This window comes from Bufo gargarizans, chromosome 4, assembly GCF_014858855.1.
Source record: "Bufo gargarizans isolate SCDJY-AF-19 chromosome 4, ASM1485885v1, whole genome shotgun sequence".
Taxonomy (NCBI): Eukaryota; Metazoa; Chordata; class Amphibia; order Anura; family Bufonidae; genus Bufo; species Bufo gargarizans.
The window spans coordinates 102,518,889-102,539,571 of NC_058083.1; the positions used below are offsets into that span (position 1 = coordinate 102,518,889).

At 46.2% G+C, this 20,683-nt stretch overlaps 1 protein-coding gene across 2 annotated transcripts in view; it reads left to right on the forward strand.

Moving 5' to 3' along the window:
- The first annotated feature begins 275 nt into the window (after positions 1-275).
- LOC122934415 (calcium-binding protein 39) overlaps positions 276-20,683 on the forward strand; it is a 42,573-nt gene continuing 22,165 nt past the window's right edge. The window contains exons 1-2 of one of the 2 annotated variants that reach the window (XM_044289856.1): positions 276-623; positions 13,916-13,986. The gene's annotated coding sequence lies outside the window, so the exon portion shown is untranslated. The remainder of the gene's footprint in view (positions 624-13,915; positions 13,987-20,683) is intronic. The other variant, XM_044289857.1, reaches the window with a different exon arrangement.

Genomic DNA, 20,683 nt, shown 5'->3' on the forward strand with positions numbered 1-20,683 from the left:
AACTAAACCATGTCCACCTGACACCAGGCCATTTGTCTCCTCTCTATGTGCCACAATACACGTCCTCACTAGTCTCCTGCCCCCAACCACAGTGTATGTGTCACATTCTACAGGACGCCACCCACTGACTGTACACTCTCGGGTGTTATCCCCGACGCCAGCACACGGGGGAGCCTCTGAGCTAGCTGCGCACCACACTGACCTTTCTAGCCCTGTTTACCATAGAGTTTACTCTTCGACTAGCGCTCCAGTTCCCTGGCTGGCGCCGTGTGAGTGACGTCATCTCGTGCGCCGGAAGTGATCCCTCTGGGACCGTGAACACCATAGAGACGGGAGGAGCCGCCCGGAGTGACCCGTGAGAGAGAACAGAGACCCCCGGAGTGACCCTTTACTAGAGACGCCCGGGTGTGACAGGAAAGGAGGGGCACTGCAACAGTGTCGCGGAATTCCCGACACCCCGGAAGTGACTGGAGAGGACAAAAGCCCTGGGAAGGAGCGGAGAAGAAAGGAACCCCGTGTAGTGAATCGTCAGCAGAGAGACAGCAGCCAGAGAGAAGCCCTCGCTGGCGGCAGGGAGCCCGGCAGAGGGTGTGTCCCTGCGTCTGGTGCTCGCTAGGTCATCTGTGAGTATCCCGGGTGCTGCTCTGGATGTGGCCAGTCCTGGCTCCACTTGTGCTCTGTGACCCAGGTCACCTGACTGTCCCTTTAGGTGGTGTGATCCACACACAGTACATGTATATGCAGCACCCTTCACTATGTCCACTGATCAGCATGCTGAGGCTTGTAGTTCCAAACAGTTTGGAAAGTCACGGGGTGCGGGCCACTGGTATAATCAGCAGTCATCTGTAATAAGAAGGGAGAGGGGCGCTTCCTGGCGCGCCATTGTCAGATAGTGGTTTGGATATCACTGGTAACAATAGGCACCAACCTGTGGCGATCAGTAGCTAAGGCTACCTTCAGACGCGCGATTGGTGCGGATCCGTCACGGATCTCCACCAAACGTATCCGTTCCGATCACTACGAACACCTTGGTCCACCAGGACCTCTGAGCCCGCTGCTGCACCTCCCATTCCTTCTGAGGAGGTGGGGATAACTCTGGAGAAAGGTAAACATCTCGCAGGAATCCTTTGTCCTCCTAGGTAATGGGCGCCGCGGGCTCTGTCCACAGTTTACATGTCTCATGGCGTGAGATTGTAGCACATTGCCTCTGTTTATGTGAAGAGATAAAACTGGTTTATTTATGTTCTACCCGGTATCAGTTTTCTATGGTTGGGTTTCCAGTATAGAGTCAGCAGGGTCTCTGTGACATGTAGTAGTTTTGTATATCTTAGCGATAATGTATTGATCAAAGGGGCAGAGGTTTTTTTTCCCCCATTTTTTTTTTTTTTAGTTCCTCACGCTGTAGTCTAGCGTCCTGACACCTGATGCTGTTTCACTGGTGTGGAACTAAAAAAAAAAGATGCGCCGTCAGGTAAGACTGGCAAATGTAGCTTCAGAACAGTGGTAGGTTGCTAACTGCTCCCAGTAAGAGCATTGCAGTCAGCCTGAGATAGTTGTAAAGATTATAGGTCTAATGTGCTATATAGTCTGTATAGTGCACCTGCGGTGTATATAGTCTATATACTGTACCTGTGGTGTGTGTGTGTGTGTATATACTGGACCTGCGGTGTGTGTATGTAGCCTGTGTACTGGACCTGTGGTGTGTGTGTATATAGTCTGTGTACTGGACCTGTGGTGTGTGTGTATATAGTCTATATACTGGACCTGTGGTGTGTGTGTGTATATAGTCTATATACTGGACCTGTGGTGTGTGTGTGTATATAGTCTATATACTGGACCTGTGGTGTGTGTGTGTGTGTGTATATAGTCTATATACTGGACCTGTGGTGTGTGTGTATATAGTCTATATACTGGACCTGTGGTGTGTGTGTATATAGTCTATATACTGGACCTGTGGTGTGTGTGTATATAGTCTATATACTGGACCTGTGGTGTGTGTGTATATAGTCTATATACTGGACCTGTGGTGTGTGTGTGTGTATATAGTCTATATACTGGACCTGTGGTGTGTGTGTGTGTGTGTGTATATAGTCTATATACTGGACCTGTGGTGTGTGTGTGTGTGTGTGTAAATAGTCTATATACTGGACCTGTGGTGTGTGTGTGTGTGTGTAAATAGTCTATATACTGGACCTGTGGTGTGTGTGTGTGTGTGTATATAGTCTATATACTGGACCTGTGGTGTGTGTGTGTGTGTATATAGTCTATATACTGGACCTGTGGTGTGTGTGTGTGTGTGTGTATATAGTCTATATACTGGACCTGTGGTGTGTGTGTGTATATAGTCTATATACTGGACCTGTGGTGTGTGTGTGTGTGTGTGTGTGTATATAGTCTATATACTGGACCTGTGGTGTGTGTGTGTGTGTGTGTGTATATAGTCTATATACTGGACCTGTGGTGTGTGTGTGTGTGTGTGTGTATATAGTCTATATACTGGACCTGTGGTGTGTGTGTGTGTGTGTATATAGTCTATATACTGGACCTGTGGTGTGTGTGTGTGTGTGTGTATATAGTCTATATACTGGACCTGTGGTGTGTGTGTGTGTGTGTATATAGTCTATATACTGGACCTGTGGTGTGTGTGTGTGTGTGTATATAGTCTATATACTGGACCTGTGGTGTGTGTGTGTGTGTGTATATAGTCTATATACTGGACCTGTGGTGTGTGTGTGGTGTGTGTATATAGTCTATATACTGGACCTGTGGTGTGTGTGTGTGTGTGTATATAGTCTATATACTGGACCTGTGGTGTTGTGTGTGTGTGTGTGTGTATATAGTCTATATACTGGACCTGTGGTGTGTGTGTGTGTGTGTGTATATAGTCTATATACTGGACCTGTGGTGTGTTGTGTGTGTGTGTGTATATAGTCTATATACTGGACCTGTGGTGTGTGTGTGTGTGTGTGTGTATATAGTCTATATACTGGACCTGTGGTGTGTGTGTGTGTGTGTATATAGTCCTATAGTACTGGGACCTGTGGTGTGTGTGTGTGTGTGTGTATATAGTCCTATATACTGGACCTGTGGTGTGGTGTGTTGTGGTGTATATATCTATATACTGGACCTGTGGTGTGTGTGGTGGTTGTGTGTATAAGTCTAGAATTACTGGACCTGTGGTGTGTGGGTGTGTGGGTGTGTGGATGTGTGTTAGGTAGCCTGGTGTACCGTAGCTTGCGGTGTGTGTGTGTGTTGTATGTAGCCTGTGTAACCGGAGCTGCGGTGTGTGTGTGTGTGTCATGTAGCCTGTGTACCGCGAGCTGCGGTGTGGTGTTTGTGGTGTATGTAGCCTGTGTACCGGAGCTGCGGTGTGTGTGGTGTGTGTGGGTGTAGGTAGCCTGTGGTAGCCTGGAGCTGCGGTGTGTGGTGTGTGTGTGTGTGTATGTAGCCTGTGTACCGGAGCTGCGGTGTGTGTGTGTGTGTGTGTATGTAGCCTGTGTACCGGAGCTGCGGTGTGTGTGTGTGTGTGTGTGTATGTAGCCTGTGTACCGGAGCTGCGGTGTGTGTGTGTGTGTGTGTGTGTATGTAGCCTGTGTACCGGAGCTGCGGTGTGTGTGTGTGTGTATGTAGCCTGTGTACCGGAGCTGCGGTGTGTGTGTGTGTGTGTGTGTATGTAGCCTGTGTACCGGAGCTGCGGTGTGTGTGTGTGTGTGTAGCCTGTGTACCGGACCTGCGGTGTGTGTATGTAGCCTGTGTACCGGAGCTGCGGTGTGTGTATGTAGCCTGTGTACCGGAGCTGCGGTGTGTGTGTGTATGTAGCCTGTGTACCGGAGCTGCGGTGTGTGTGTGTATGTAGCCTGTGTACCGGAGCTGCGGTGTGTGTGTGTATGTAGCCTGTGTACCGGAGCTGTGGTGTATGTAGCCTGTGTACCGGAGCTGCGGTGTGTGTGTGTGTGTGTGTGTATGTAGCCTGTGTACCGGAGCTGCGGTGTGTGTGTGTGTGTGTGTGTGTATGTAGCCTTTGTACCGGAGCTGCGGTGTGTGTGTGTGTGTAATGTAACATCTCTTATAGTTATGACTTTACATTGGAGCATATGACAGGCCTCTTCATTACACTATGGTCAGCAGTCTGGATGTAGCACTCCTATTAGGGCCCCTTCACACGCAGCCGATTTTGTGGCAGAAAATTCTGCGACTGATAATCAATTCCATTCACCTTAGGCTACTTTCACACTGGCGTTTAGGCTTTCCGTTTGCGAGATCCGTTCAGGGCTCTCACAAGCGGTCTACAACGGATCAGTTTTGCCCTAATGCATTCTGAATGGAAAAGGATTTGCTCAGAATGCATCAGTTTGCCTCCAATCTGTCTCCATTCCGCTTTGGAGGCGGACACCAAAACGCTTCCGTTTGACGAAACTGAGCCAAACGGATCCGTCCTGGAACACGATGTAAGTCAATGAGGAAGAATCCGTTTTCTATGACACAATCTTGCGCAATAGAAAACCGATCCGTCCTCCATTGACTTTCAATAGTGTTCAAGACAGATCTGTTTTGGCTATGTTACAGATAATACAAACGGATCCGTTCTGAACGGATGCAGACAGTTGTATTATCGGAACGGATCTGTGTGTGCAGATCCATGACGGATCCGCACCAAATGCGAGTGTGAAAGTAGCCATAAAGGGTTTCTGTCATCAGAAAAATCATTATGTATCTTGCTGACGTTAGCGATGTGCTAATGTCAGCAGAACATAACTGTATGACTTATATCTCCCTGCCTGCCTGCCGTTCGCGCTAAATAATGACTTTTATAATATGCTAATGAGCCTCTAGGTGCCAGGGGGGCATTGCTGCAGTACCTGGAGGCTCCATCCTCTCACCGTGTGGCACGCCCTTGTAAAGCTGATTGACATCCTCGGTCTCCTCCGTGCCCTACAAATCCCGCGCCTGCGCCGTCCATTTTACTATTAGGCGCAGGCGCAGTGAGTTAAGGACGCTTGCCTGCTGCCGTCCCTAACCTCTCTGCGCCTAATGCTAAAAGGTACGGTGCAGGCGCTGGATTTGCGGGGCACGGAGGAGACCGAGGATGTCAATCACCTTTACAAGGGCGTGCCACACAGTGAGAGGATGGAGCCTCCAGGTGCTGCAGCAACGCCCCCCTGGTACCTAGAGTCTCATTAGCATATTATACAAGTCCATTATTTAGTGCTAGCGGCGGCAGGCAGGGAGATATAAGTCATACAGTTATGTTCTGCTGACATTAGCACATCGCTAATGTCAGCCAAATACGGTACAGAACGATTTTTCTGATGACCGATACCCTTTAATGCAGAAATCCATATGCTTGCTGCCCCATTCAAATGAATGGAACTTATTTTCTGCCACAAAATCTGCTGTGTGTGAAGGCGCCCTTACACCCTCAGTCTTGAGACTGTAATCTTCTACAATGTATTTCTTTAATGCACTGTGTGATGCAACCCTTTGTATATCAGCGACTCCTTGTTATGTAACGCAGGGCACTTCCTATTTTATATGTTTGCCGTGATTACGCCTTATTAGGCTATTACTGCGCCTCCTGGTATCCGGTATATGTGGATGATGTATAGTCTTAGTAAAATGAGTGCAGCAGTAGGGTTTGTCTTCCGCTCATGGCACGTTCAATAACTCTAAGGCTACTTTCACGCTAGCGTTGTTTAAATCCGGCATTCAATTCCGACCCGGGAACTGCCCGCCGGATCCGGAAAAACGTGTGAAAACGGATTACATTTGAATCCTGATCAGGATTTTGATCACAATGAAAAAATGCATTGGAAAAAACTGATCCGCCATTTATGGACTTTAACTTTTTTTTTTCACATTTTTCGGGTTTAACATGGAAAAGCCGGATCCGGTTTGACTGAACACACGGCGCTGGATCAGGCGTTAATGCAAGTCAATGGGAAAAAAGGCTGATCAGGCGTTCAGTCAAAGTGTTCAGGATTTTTGGCCGGAGGTAAAAATACAACATGCTACGGTTTTCTGAAAAGCCTGATCAGTCAAAAGACTGAACTGAAGACGTCCTGATGAATCCTGAACGGATTACTCTCCATTCAGAATGCATTAGGATAAAACTGATCAGTTCTTTTCCGGATTTGAGCCCCTAGGACGGAACTCAGCGCCGGAAAAGAAAAACGCTAGTGTGAAAGTACCCTAAAAATATTAGTCAAGAGGAGCCCCTACATCATGCACAGTATGTGCGATACTTTAGATCCAGAGGTCGCGCTACATTTTTTATGGAAGAGTAAAAATACTCCTCTTACCATTTTTGAGGAGTATTTTCAGCCGATGAGAAGTACGAAAGTGACAGTAATTCAAATAGTCAATACGAAGGCCTACATAACATTAAGGGGTTGCTATTTATGCAGGGAAACCATTACTAGTACTCTAGAACTGTCTTCCATGCATAAATAGCAAATTTCTAAATTTTACATGTAGGTGGGGTCGGCACCACTGAGGTCAGTGTTGCGCTGAGGGGGTCGGCACCACTGAGGTCAGTGTTGCGCTGAGGGGGTCGGCACCACTGAGGTCAGTGTTGCGTTGAGGGGTCGGCACCACTGAGGTCAGTGTTGCGCTGATTTTGAGGTTTAAAGGGTTTGTCCTAAGATCGATATTTATCACCTGTCGTTAAAGAGGACCCCCTCACCTCTCCGGATTTGTCTGTTTTGGAAACTACTTGCACCCCCCATGTAATAACAATCCTGGAACATCTATTCTTATGACTTTATGTTGCACCATTCCTCTTATTTCTGCTATTAGTTATGAATGACTGACTTGCTGTCAGTTGGCAGTGAAGGTCCAGATGGGGGTGTCACAGCACAGCCTGATATTATTCAATCAGTGCTGTCAACTGGTAACCCCCCGCTGGACCTTTATTGCAGACTACTAGCAATTTGTTCATAAGTTCTAGTGGGAATAATAGAGGAATGGTACAATTTAGAGTCACAAGAATTGATTCCCCAGAATTGTTATTGCATTGGAAATGCAAGTCGTTAATAAAACAGACATGTCCCCTACAAGTACATGATGGCTCGGGGTCCCACCTTGGTTATCAGGTTTTAGTGTTCTCTGGGTCAAGTATGGATAGGTAAATAGTGTTGATCTTGGGACAATCCCTTAAATATTTGCTGCTGTTTCTGTGCCGCTGGTCACTGGGGTTTGCCATCCATTACGTGGCCATTGCTGCCCACCAAAGTTACGTCCTTGTAGATGAGCTCTCAGGTGGGTATGTCTGTGCCACCGGGGCTGTTGGTAGACTCTGAAGAGACCTGAGGCACTGGCAGAGCAGGACAGGCCCAATGGATGGTGGTGCATACTGGTGGGCACAAGAGAAAGACCTGGGCACATTCCTCTGGTGCCAGGAGCTCACTTGTTGTGGATCTGGATGATGTCATCACGCAGTGATAACCACCAGGCTTGCCTGTAGATCTAGGGTGCAGCAACCTTCGGCACTCCAGCTGCTGTGAAACTACAACACCCAGCATGCACACTTGCTCAGCTGTTCTTGTAACTCCTATAGAAGTGAAAGGAGGATAATGGGAGTTGTAGTTTCAGAACAGCTGGAGTGCCGGAGGTTGCTGAGCCCGGATCTAGAGGCTGTCATTTTGTGTTATGCTTGATCTTGCTATAAAGGGGAGTTTGTCTTCCATGACCCAGTGCCCTATCTCATACCAGCAGATAATGCCACAAAATTGCCACCACCGCTGTGGTTATTGGATTATACAGTCTTACAGCGAAGACTTCATGCACTTGGCAGAGGGACTGTGTCCTGGATGCTGTAAATGGCCTCATGCAGTCCTTGTAGCACCATGTGCCGCCATGCGGCGCCACATTACAGGAGAAATCCTTGTAGCACACAATATGTCTAGTTCAGCGTCTGATGGAAAATGCTGCAATGAATTATCCTTGATGGATTCGTAGGAAAGGTGACAGAGGTCCGTTATGGAGGTTGTATAGAGGTCTCCTGTTGGCGTGTCCAGTGCTGGGCCCCCCGCGGACTTCTATAAGCAGGAGTCTGAAGAGCTCAGCCACTTTTCCTCCCTGCTGAGCGCTGTAGGGAAGACGGTGCCCTAGACCTTCTATTGGGGCCCTCTTCCCTACTGCACTCAGCAGGGAGGAGAGACAGCGCTCGGTGGACTCATCATTATAGAGAAAAACAAGGCGCTCAGATCCCCACTAAATTTCACAGCAAGCCCACTTACCCCGCCAGTGACAATCGCGCGCCTCCTTCCTCCTTTCAGAGAGGTGTGCCATAAGCTGCGGCACCCGCTCAAACTGACCAACAAAGCTCCTCACTGTAAGGATCCTTGTTATTGGTTGTTTTAGGCAGCAGCAGCATCGCTGCGCTGCCTGTGCCGTTCACAGCGCTCACTGCGCTGATGAATGGCAGGGAAAAGTCGGTACACCTTAGACTTTTTCCAGGGAGTAAAATGGCGTAATTGCGACCTCTGGTTAGATCACTGTTTGTTGTCAGCAAATAGAAACATTCATGGTTATGTCCAGAGGCAGAAAACGTGTCCTGATCACATCCTGGTGACGCAGCCGCATGGCTTCTTGCAGTGGAGCGCTCTTGATCATGTCAGTTTGAGTTCGGTGGATTGCGCCGTAAGAGCATTTATTTCTAAATGAAAACATTGCTAGAAATAAAAGTCCACAAATTGTCCTCGCGTATGACGTCTGTGAAGCTGAGGTAACAGATTCTGAGCGACACTTCACACGGCAGCTCCCGGCTGGTATATGATTATGCATTTACCTGCGCACATTGTGGATTACACACAGCTTTTCTGAGCGGATTCTTGTGCGGAAGCACCGCAGCGTAATACCGTACCAGCATAGACAAATCTCATGTACACTTCGTTCTGTGCAGAAATTGACCTGCTGTCCGAATTTAGAAATACGCAGCATGTCGAATATATTTGCGATTTTTGGTGCGGATTTCACCCTTTTCAATGGAAGGGTAAGATCTGCGGCAAAACACTTAAAATCCGCACGAAAACTACATGTACCGTGTGCAGTTTTTAATGCAGAAAAAAAATTCAGCGCGGAGCTGCTGAATGTTTTATTGTGTGCAAGTAATCAACAGTATAGCTCATTTAAAGGGAATGTGCAGGATCCAAAAAAATTTTGTTTAAAGGGCATGTACCTATGAAACTGTCTGACCTGTTACATGTTAGGCTACTTTCACTCTTGCGTTTGGTGCGGATCCGTCATTGATCTGCACAGACGATCTGTTCAGATAATACAATCGCATGCATCCGTCCAGAACGGATCCTTTTGTGTTATCTGTAACATAGCCAAAACGGATCTGTCTTGAACACCATTGAAAGTCAATGGGGGACGGATCCGTTTTCTATTGCGCCATATTGTGTCGGTGAAAACAGATCCGTCCCATTGACTGTCATTGTGTCCGTTTGGCTCCGCATCATCAGGCGGACACCAAAACGCTGCAAGCAGCCTCCAGAGCCGAATGGAGACTGATCGGAGGCAAACTGATGCATTCTGAGCGGATCCTTATCCATTCAGAATGCATTGGGGCAAAACTGATCCGTTTGGACCACTTGTGAGAGCTCTGAACAGATCTCACAAACGGAAAGCCAAAACGCCAGTGTGAAAGTAGCCTCAGCCGAAAACATCTGTGTTGGTCCCATGTTCATATATGCTCGCATTGCTGGGAAAAATGATATGCAAATGAATCTCTAGGAGCAATGGGGGCGTTGCCATTACTCCTAGAGACTCGGCTTTCTCTGCAACTGCCACACCCTCTGCACTTCAATCAGAGTTCAGGGTCTCTAGGTGTAACAGCAACGCCCCTGTTGCTCCTGGAGAATCATTTGCACATCTTAAAACATCGTTTCTTAGCAACGTAATTTAACTACCTGGTTCCTAGGATTTGTTCTTCTTCTTTTTATGTGGTAAAGTAGCACCTTGCATCATGTAGTTTCACGGTTACTGGTCACCCTATTAGCTGTATATTATGGGGTGAGTAGTAGTTGAGCTCATGCTGATGAACCTCTGTTAGGCCTGACAGTAAGTGGAGGCATGTGAAAGGCATAGATTACTCCTATGTAATGGGCCAAACCTTTCTTTGCGGCATAGTCACCACTGAATTAACATGAATGCAGCTCCTGCTGCCGCAGAGTTGTATTCATCCTCTGTGTTGGTGTCGGGTACTGGCCCGTTCTGTCTTGCTGACATTAATGCGTTTATTCCTAGTCTCAGTTTTCCTTTTCTTGCCCTGTTTTCCTCCTTTAGGCTTTGGGACTGCAGTACATGCGGTGCAGATAACCGGACTTGGCTCCTTAGAGCTCATTCACCCGACCGCATGCTATCCTATTTTTTTCTAATGAATTGGGAAGTCTGATGGACAAAAAAGGACCAGAATAGGACCTGCAGTGATCTTCTCGGATCGGGCACACAGACCTGTGACATATAACGACAGATGTGTGAATCGCCCCATTGACTTGTATAGGTCAGTGCGCCACTTGAGCTGCGTTCACAGTAATGTTATGAAATCCGGCAAGCTGTTCCGGCAGAGGAACAGCCTAACCGGTGTTCACCGTATCCGGCATAGCCAAATAAGGTTGGGAAACGTTGGAACCCCATTGACTACAATAGGATTCGAAGGGTATCCGGCCTCTTTCAAGCATGAATGCCAGCTTTCAGCCCTACGAAGAATCATCTTTTTTCAGCCAAAATGTGTCTGGAGCCTACCGTAGTCAATGGGGATCAGGTGGTTCCCAGCAATGTCCACCTGCTGGATTTGATCACGCTACTTTGAACGTAGCCTAACCATTTGGACTCCACATCTGCATTAGGAATTTCATTTTTCTGTTCCGTGATAGTAGTGGATAAACAGAATTCGAGCTGTGAAGGGTCCCTCACATGATGACCGGTACCAGTGGAGCCCGGCGGATCCCATTGACATATAATGAGGTCCACAGTGTCATTTTATCTGGAAAAAATAGCCCTTCATGTACTTTTTCCCACCAAGTTATGATGGAATTTTTATTGGCGCCTCAAGTTCAGACGAGAACAGAGAGGGATATTTATCAAACCCTGTATGCCAGAAAACTGCCGTCAAAAGTTGCAGTGTTTGGCACGTGCCATGCTTGCGCTAAATGTTGGGACTTTTTCAGGGTTTGGAGCGCCACTTTTCCAAAAGCAGGGTGGGTGTTGTGGGGCAGGAAATGGAAACTGGCTTACATTATTCCGGAAGTCTGCATCCGTTACGGTAGATTGTCATTTTGGCGCCTCTTAATAATTGCGGAACATCTGACACAGGCGAGGAATAGAGACTACAGCGTGATTAGCCAGTCTTAATAAATGGCCTCTAGAGCAGGGATGGCCAACCTGCGGCTCTCCAGCTGTTGTAAAACTACAATTCCCACTGTGCCCTGCTGTAGGCAGTCTGAGCATGCTAGGAGTTGTAGTTTTGCAACAGCTGAAGAGACGCAGGTTGGCCAGCCCTGCTCTAGAGTGCCTAGAGACGGGCATCTTTCTTTTCTCAGTGCCACTAAGGTTCTGTTCACATCTGTGAAAGGAAAAATAAAGCCACGCAGCAATTGTTTATTCCAGTGCATCATTGTAAGTCACTAGGGTTGGTCTGGTCTGTGGGTGTCCATCACATGTCTGATCTGACTTTGACTTTCTATGACAGAACAACAACAAAAAGGAATTCCTAACACAGAGGTAAACCCAATCTGTGTGCCCGGGAACGGTGGTGGTTAGTGATAACCCGTTACTCCCGTCGCCACAATACTTCCTAGATTATATGCATACATATGCCCATAACTCGCCCATTAATTCTCCCACCGGTCCTGCAGTGATGTCATCACCTTCATCATTCACGTTTGCTGCAGCCAATCGTGCGTTGTGCATGGCTGCTGAGGCCATTGATTGACTGCAGGTCACGTGAATGACGTCCTTGACTCTGTATCACTAGAACAGCCGGGACTTTACTGGGTGAGTAGCGTTAATTTATTTTATTTTTTATACCATTTTGTAATTATTTTTTTTGGAAACTTTTTTTTTTTTTACTTTCCCTTTTTAACTATAGCAAGTTGGTCTATTTGTGGGGATGGAGGAGTGTTTGTATCATAAACCTTGATGTTCTGCCCTTTGTTTGCCTACTGACATATAGATATGTGTTTTAAAGAGGATCTGTCACCATGAAATGCAGTGATTGATATATAGTTTTATGGGACAAGATTCCCTAGAACTTGTAACTTATTAATTTAAATCTCTGTAGGAAGGGGGTCCAGCGCAGTGATTGACAGCCCTACCTGTGTGATGCCTCTTTCACACGTCGGTGTTCGGTCAGTGATTTCCATCAGTGATTTTGAGCCAAAGCCAGGTGCGGCTCTAAACACAGAACAGGGGCAGATCTTTCCCTTATACCTTATGTCTGTGGAGGCTCCAGTCCTGGTTTTGGCATCACAATCACTGACATTTGAGTAAGGCCTCGTCCACATTTCTGTGTCAGTGTCACGTCCGAGAAAAAAAGCATACGTGTTTCATCCGTGAAGATCTGTGGTCCGTGTGTCTGTTTTCACCATCCGTGTGTCATTTGTAATTTGCGGACATTGCTCAGCTGAAAATCAATTTCCAAAGAATTTCCTATCAGTCTTTAGTGAAAAATGGACGCAACACGGATGCTATCTGTGTTGTGTCTGTGATTTTCATGAACACACCGCTGGGCGGAAGTTACCGCCCGGCAGTGTTTTATTGAAAACAAAAGAGCCCGTGCCCTGCATGATTTAGCAGGGCACGGGAGCGCATCGGAGCAAGAGATGCTCCGATGCTAGGCTCATGGGGGGCTGCCGGGGTGAAAATAAGGGTATGTCCGGGTTCAGCTCTGAACCCGGAGAACCCCTTTAAGTTTTTTGGGCCGGAGATAAAACTGCAGAATGCTGCGTTATCTCCATCCTGGTCATTCTGAAAGACTGAACTGAAGACATCCTGATGCATCCTGAACGGATTGCTCTCCATTCAGAATGCAGGGGGATAAAACTGATCAGTTCTTTTCCGGTATTGAGCCCCTAGGACGGAACTCTAGGCGCGGGATTTGCGGGGCACGGAGGAGACCGAGGATGTCAATCACCGATAGAAGGGCGTGCCAAATGGTGAGAGGACGGAGCCTCTAGGTACTGCAGCAACGCCTCCCTGGCACCTAGAGGCTCATTAGCATATCACAAAAGTCATTTAGCGCTAACAGCAGCAGGCAGGGAGATGTAAGTCATACAATTCTGTTCTACTGACATTAGGCACATCGCTAACATTAGCCAGCTACATAACGATTTTTCGGATGACAGAAACCCTTTATTGTATCTATTCACACATTAGTGATCTTCCACGGAGCATGGGTCAGTGGACAAATCGGAGACATGCACCACTTTAGTTTCTGATACGGACCAAACACGGCCATTGACGTTTATATATCTATGAAAAACCACTAACGCAACACGGATGGCATCTATTGATAGAAAAATGAATTTTCATCCTAGAAGTGTATGTGGGATACGGGTAACACGTGGAGGGCAAGAACAGACACAGATCGTTCACAGGTGACACATGGATGAATTTCCCCCGGACGTCAGACGGCGACAGAAATGTGAACCAGGCCTAAAGCTGTCCATAACTGAAACTAGCTTTGTGTGTGGAACCACCTGATGGGTGATTTCACACGCAGCATTTTTCAGAAAAAAGCTGTAGTTTTGGGTGCAGTTTCTCGTGCAGAATTTTGAGCCAAAGCAGGGAGTGGATCCAGGTGGACATGTTAGTCCTGTTTTATGACCATTAGCTGTTTTGTCCTTGTAGATACCAAAATGTGCCTGTATAGGAACATAGGATTAAAAACGTTTTTTTTTTTTTTGTTCTGCAGGTTGGCTGCTCATTTGACTCTGCAGAGGCCGGCTGCTCCCCCAATTACTGGGACATTAAGTATAACTACAGGTAACCCCCAGAGCATGCGTTACTCGCTATCTACCCTTTAAGTAATAAAAGGATGTAGCTTAGGCCACATTCACATCAGCAGGCTGAACTACAGATCACTGCCAGATCCCTATTAACCATAATGGGATCTGGCGGTGATCCGTCCACCTTCCAGCATAAATCTCGGGTTTCAGCCTTACAAAAACCATTACATGCCATGGTCTTTGGTTTGTCTGACATATGGGCCGGATCCTCTTGCTGCAGATGTGAACGCGGCCTTAGAGGGAAAGTGTCTCCCATATTCCCAAAAAACACAAAGGAGCAGAAGTGCTGCTCAGGATGCTGTCTCCTCAGCTTTTTGAGTGTTTTGAGGTCAGATCTATAGGAAGTTAGCGGTATCCATAGTCCACATGCTTGAATGGCAGAGTGCAGTCTTTTCAACAAATGTTTAGTTTAAATTCTATGTGATGAAGGTTATGGGGCGGCCATCTTGCCTTACCTGCTGTTAAAAGCATTTAGAAATGTGCTTTACAGCAGACACAATCAACAGGCGATCAGAGACCCATCCCCACAAAGTGCAATACAATCTGAAAGCACCACGTCACACAGCAGAAAAAGCTGAGCAGATCGATTGATTTTAATTAGAATTTTTTTTATTTTTTATTCTGTTTTTAAAATAAAATTCAAAATCCTGCAGTTTGCACACTGGCCAGTAAGTTTAAGAATAGGCCACAACTTCCTGTTCTGTACTGGTCACTTCTCAGTCATCTCATTATCATCACAGCCAGGATTACGGTGACAGATAAGGCCTAAATATATCTAGCACAGTATTCTCCATAGTCACAGCTTACTCTACTCTCACCTCCCTGCACAGCGACCTCTGCACATGTCACAGAACACGCCTAGAAAATGCAACTTAATCTGAATGCACCATGTTATAGAGCAGGAGGAGCTGAGCAGATATACAGGGTGGGCCATTTATTTGGATACACCTTAATAAAATGGGAATGGTTGGTGATATTACTTCCTGTTTGTGGCACATTAGTATATGTGAGGGGGGAAACTTCAAGATGGGTGGTGACCATGGCGGCCATTTTGAATCCAACTTTTGTTTTTTCAATAGCAAGAGGGTCATGTGACACATCAAACTTATTGGGAATTTCACAAGAAAAACAATGGTGTGCTTGGTTTTAACGTAAGTTTATTCTTTCATGAGTTATTTACAAGTTTCTGACCACTTATAAAATGTGTTCAATGTGCTGCCCATTGTGTTGGATTGTCAATGCAACCCTCTTCTTCCACTCTTCACACACTGATAGCAACACCGCAGGAGATATGCTAGCACAGGCTTCCAGTATCCGTAGTTTCAGGTGCTGCACATCTCGTATCTTCACAGCATAGACAATTGCCTTCAGATGACCCCCAAAGATAAAAGTCTAAGGGGGTCAGATCGGGAGACCTTGGGGGCCATTCAACTGACCCACGACGACCAATCCACTTTCCAGGAAACTGTTCATCTAGGAATGCTCGGACCTGACACCCATAATGTGGTGGTTCACCATCTTGCTGGAAAAACTCAGGGGACGTGCCAGCTTCAGTGCATAAAGAGGGAAACACATCATCAGTGTGTGAAGAGTGGGAGAAGAGGGTTGCATTGACAATCCACACAATGGGCAGCACATTGAACACATTTTATAAGTGGTCAGGAACTTGTAAATAACTCATGAAAGAATAAACTTACGTTAAAACCAAGCACACCATTGTTTTTCTTGTGAAATTCCCAATAAGTTTGAGGTGTCACATGACCCTCTTCCTATTGAAAAAACTAAAGTTGAATTCAAAATGGCCGCCATGGTCACCACCCATCTTGAAAAGTTTCCCCCCCTCACATATACTAATGTGCCACAAACAGGAAGTTAATATCGCCAACCATTCCCATTTTATTAAGGGGTATCCATATAAATGGCCCACCCGATATAGATAGATATATTTTTTTGTTTATATCTTTGCCTTTTTCTCCTCCCATGAATACCGATTGGTACAGGAGGGAGATGTTATCACTGATTGATAGCATTGAGTGCATAAGACATAGCTGTCAGTCACAGATAACCCCCTCCTCCCTGTACCGATAGGTATTCACAGGGCTGCAAAAAAGCCACTTTACAATGTACGGCGCTGTGCTCGGAAAGCTGGCAGGAGCCAGGGCTCCGTTGAGCGCGGCAGCTCCCTGAAACAACTGATCAGCGGGGAAGATGGGACTTGGACCCCCACCGATGTGATAGGTGATCATTTTGAATTCCTGGATAACGCCTATAAATCTTGGCAGAGTTTGTCATTTTAAAGTCGAATTTACACATCAATGTTCTGTCCGATTATCCAGAACAAACGTTTCTACAAACACTTATTCCCGATATTCTTTCCATTTAAAGGGCAGATCACCCCATGAACGAGTGTTGCGGCTACCTCAGTCTAAACGGCGATCTGCTGCCCAGGAACAGTGTAAGGGGGCAAGTGATAGGAGCAGCCATTGCCTGTCCTCTTGCTGTGGAAGGGATCACTGCATGTAAATACAGCCGATTGTCAGGAACACTTTCTTCCCGACAATCTGCTGGTCCTTGCAGCATCGATTTCTGAAGGCATTGCCATTGAAGACGAGAACCTTCACAGACCAACCCTGAACAATTCCTCCTGAAACCCCAAATTTATGGCCAGCTTTACTCACCTATTAATGCAATTTAAAATGTAGCCAGTAAGCCTGAACATAAGGAATTTGTGATCTACTTTCATAGTGTTTGAGATTTGTTTAGCCTAAGACAAGTAGATTTGAATACAATGGTGGCTTTCAGAGGTGGCAATAACGCCTATACAAGTGTCATAGATGCCTGTACAGGCAGTTTTACTCCCTGAAAAAAGTCTGATGCGTATGAATACGCACAATGATTTCACTGCCATTCATGAGCGCACTAAGCGCTGTGAACGGCAATCCAATCACATGCACACTGCTTCTCCATTCATCTAATGGGACCGCCGGAGGTAGGCGAGTACAGCGCTTGGCTATTTCCAGCAGTCCCATAGAGATGCGCATGCCAGACCTGCCGCTTAAGGCTACTATTACACTTGCGTTTTCTATTCCGCTATTGAGATCCGTCATAGGACTAGAATTAACTCTTGGCATTACCTGATGACCAGCATCATTTTTACGTGGCCTGCTACTAGTGGCTGCATGAGATATGTGGAGACCCGTCTCCGGTCATTGTGCATATTGCAGGCACATGATGCAGCAAGAAGGGAAATAAAACTGTAAATGAGGTTGGGACCCCTTTAAAAAAAAATTTGGGTGTAAAGGAAGATCACAGGGCTGCCCAATGCCAAGCATTGAGTTCCATCTACAGACATAGTAGGAAAACTATGCCGTTGTCTCCTGGCAATCGCACCAGTGATGGCATATTTTTAGAGTCTGGCAGCCTCTGGCCTGTATGACAAGAGTCATCCTCTGATTTAATCCTGTGTGCAGAACCTAAACTATTCCAGATGAGATCAGGAGTTTATGTTGCATAACCGTGAGCAATCTGCGTTTCTGCAGACACCACTTCTGTCAGTTATGAATAATATTACTCCTTATAAGACCTTATTCACACGTCAGTGATTCACAAACAGCACACATACCCATTCATTTTAGTGTGTATATTCACACATCTGTGTGTTAGCTTTATTTTGTCCGTGTTTACGGATCCATCACCCCCGTGAAAAACACGGACCGAAGACAGACACCATCCGTGCTTAGCCCATGTTTCACAGACGCTTTATAGGAGATGCTCTGAAAATTAAAGGGGTTCTCTCACCTCAGCAAATGGCATTCATCATGTAGAGAAAGTTAATACAAGGCACTTATTAATGTATTGTCCATGTTGCCTCCTTTGCTGGCTGAATTTATTATTCCATAGCATTATTCACTTCTGGTTTCTATGGTTAGAACAACCCTTCAATCATCGGTGGCCGTGTTTGCACACTGTAGGCAAAAGCGCCAGTCTACGTGCGCTCCTGTGGTCCCAGACACCAGAGAAGCCAGCGCTTTTTTTTTCTATAGTGTGCAAGCACGACCATTGCTGCAGGATTACAGGATGGTCATAACCCCCTGGAAACGGTGTATAATGTGATGGAAAAATGAATCCAGCCAGCAAAGGAAGCAATATGGACAATCACCATACATTAGTAAGTGCCTTGTATTAACTTCCTCTACATGATAAATGCAATTTGCTGAAGTGAGACGACCCCTTTAAGTGCAGTGTCAGTGGAACGTGGATGGCACACACAGAGAGCAAAAAATGGACCAAACACAGATCCTTTACGGATAAATCACTGACCGTCTTATCACGGATTTCCTCATGGACATGAATGTGTGAATAAGGTCTGAAATCTCTGAGAAATAAGGACCACATGACAAAACGAACCTGTCCCCAAAGGTGTTTGAGTGTGGGGAACCTAAAGGTTTTCTAACCCAGATCAAGTCTGTTGTTTCCTTACGAGTTGAAAGGTCGTATTTGTACTTCCAGAAAAAAAACCTTTTTATTAAGAGTTGTCAGGACTGGGTGACTTTGTTTAAACACTTGTGAATGATATAGTTTGTAGTCGTCCTGTTACGATCAGGCGTGGAAAGGGGTAAGTGCTCAATGGACGAGCAGTGTTTACTGCATTCGGGTCAGGGTACTGAGAAACAAGTGGTTTCCCTGTATCATTTACAATTGAGATACTACAAGAACAAATTACTTTTTCAGATGTATTATAAAGGGATGATGATTTACCTGCTCCCCCCTCCCCCCCTGTTTCTGCACAACCCCTTTAAGCTGTGACGTTTGCCAATCCTTTGGAATGGCAACTTCCTGAAGACCCGGTATCAGGCTGTAAACTGATTAATATCAAGAAAAATAACTGAAATAAAGTGGCCTAAATGGGAGGAAATGCTCAAAAACCCCAAACACTGGGGCGTGCTTATAACCGGGGGAGCAATTCCTCCGCATGTGATCTGTTGCTAATGGCAATCCCCAACAGAAGGGCATACAATGGAGGATGGTGGCAGCGGACCACATGCACCACAAGAGCATCCTACACGAGATGGGATAATGTGTAGATACAAATATAAGAATACATAAATCGCTGCGAGAGGTGCTCCACAATGGTATGCAACTGGTGGTGCAAAAGGGCTCCGATGTGTTCCTGACTGGAATACATTGGCTGAAGTCTCCGTTAACATCAGCCTGAGGGATCAGCCAGTGTTGTCAGTTGCAGATCGTTATAGTCTGAATGCCGCGATACACAAGTGGTTGCTGTACAGACCAGATCTTGCTGAATGGTTTGTGAACAGATTAGCATGTTTGATAGTACAGGGTGGTCCAAAGGTATGGAGACACCTGTGAAAAATGGTGTGTGTGGCATGTTGGTAAAGGGGAGGGGGAAAATCTGTGAAGGGCAGTGTCCAACACAGCAGCCATTTTGAAAGCCGCCATCTTGGAGCCAAGTCGATATTTTCAAATGGGAAGGAGTGCATGTGACTCTTTTGGACCACCCCGTATAGAGGCTTGTGCTGTGGGCACTGGTTTAAATAAGTATTCTCTCTATCAACATCTATGTCTGATTATCTCTCTCCCGCACTCTCTGAAAGGTGTACTCATTCTTTCTGATATTGATATCCTATCCACCAGATCGGTGGGGGTCCTACACCTGACCTGACCACTGTGACTGCTAGAAAGCAATTCTCTAAATGCTGCAGGTCAGGCAAGATGGCTACCCCACTATCATGTTCAGGAAATGGAATATGAAAATCCGTAGTCGGAAAATAAATACAGATGAGAAAAAAGGATATGTGTTGCTATCAGTTTTTTTTTTTCTGGTAGAAAAAACTGTTTTGGAGACATATTACTTTAAGTAAATGGCTGTCCTCCATCTTAGACCCCCCCCTTAGTTGAATATAGGAGTCTGTTATTCTTTGGATCTAATTGTTCACAATAGCATGCTTCAATGGATACGTTTTTTTTTTTTGCATCTAACACTTGCCACCATTCTGAAAGGGTTACTCATGGGAGCAGTTTGTTTGCTGCAGTAGGATGGCCCAACAAAGTATGATGTGGCTTATTAAACTTTGCATATTTGTCATAAGTTGTGGGGTTTGTCTGCTTTTTACTATTGATGACCTATCCTCGGGATAGGTCATCAATAGCCGATCGTGGGAGTCCGCACCCCAGCTGATTAGCTGTTTGAAGAGAAAGCAGCACCGCCTTCTCTGCTCTGTGTACCTGCTCGCCACAGCAATTTCAGTGGTGAGCAGTTGTAACTACATGTATGGCGTCCCCGTTCACTTCTGTGGGGCGGCTCTGTCTGTTCAAGTGCGGAGGATAGAGCTGTCCCATAGAAGTGAATGGGGACGCCGTATTTGTAATTACAACTGCTCACCACTGAAATTGCTGTGGCAAGCAGGTACACAGAGCAGAGAAGACAGTGCTGCTTTCTCTTCAAAAAGCTGATTGGCGGGGGTGCCGGAAATCGGACCCCCACCGATCTGATATTGATGAGCTATCCTAAGTATAGATCATCTATAGTAAAAAGCGGACAACCCCTTTAACAGGATGTTTAGATATCTAAAGGTCCCTTTACTGAGCTCATATCCACTATGGGGGCTTTAGAAGCCCGTCAGAGAGGGGAATCTTAATTGATACTAAAAATT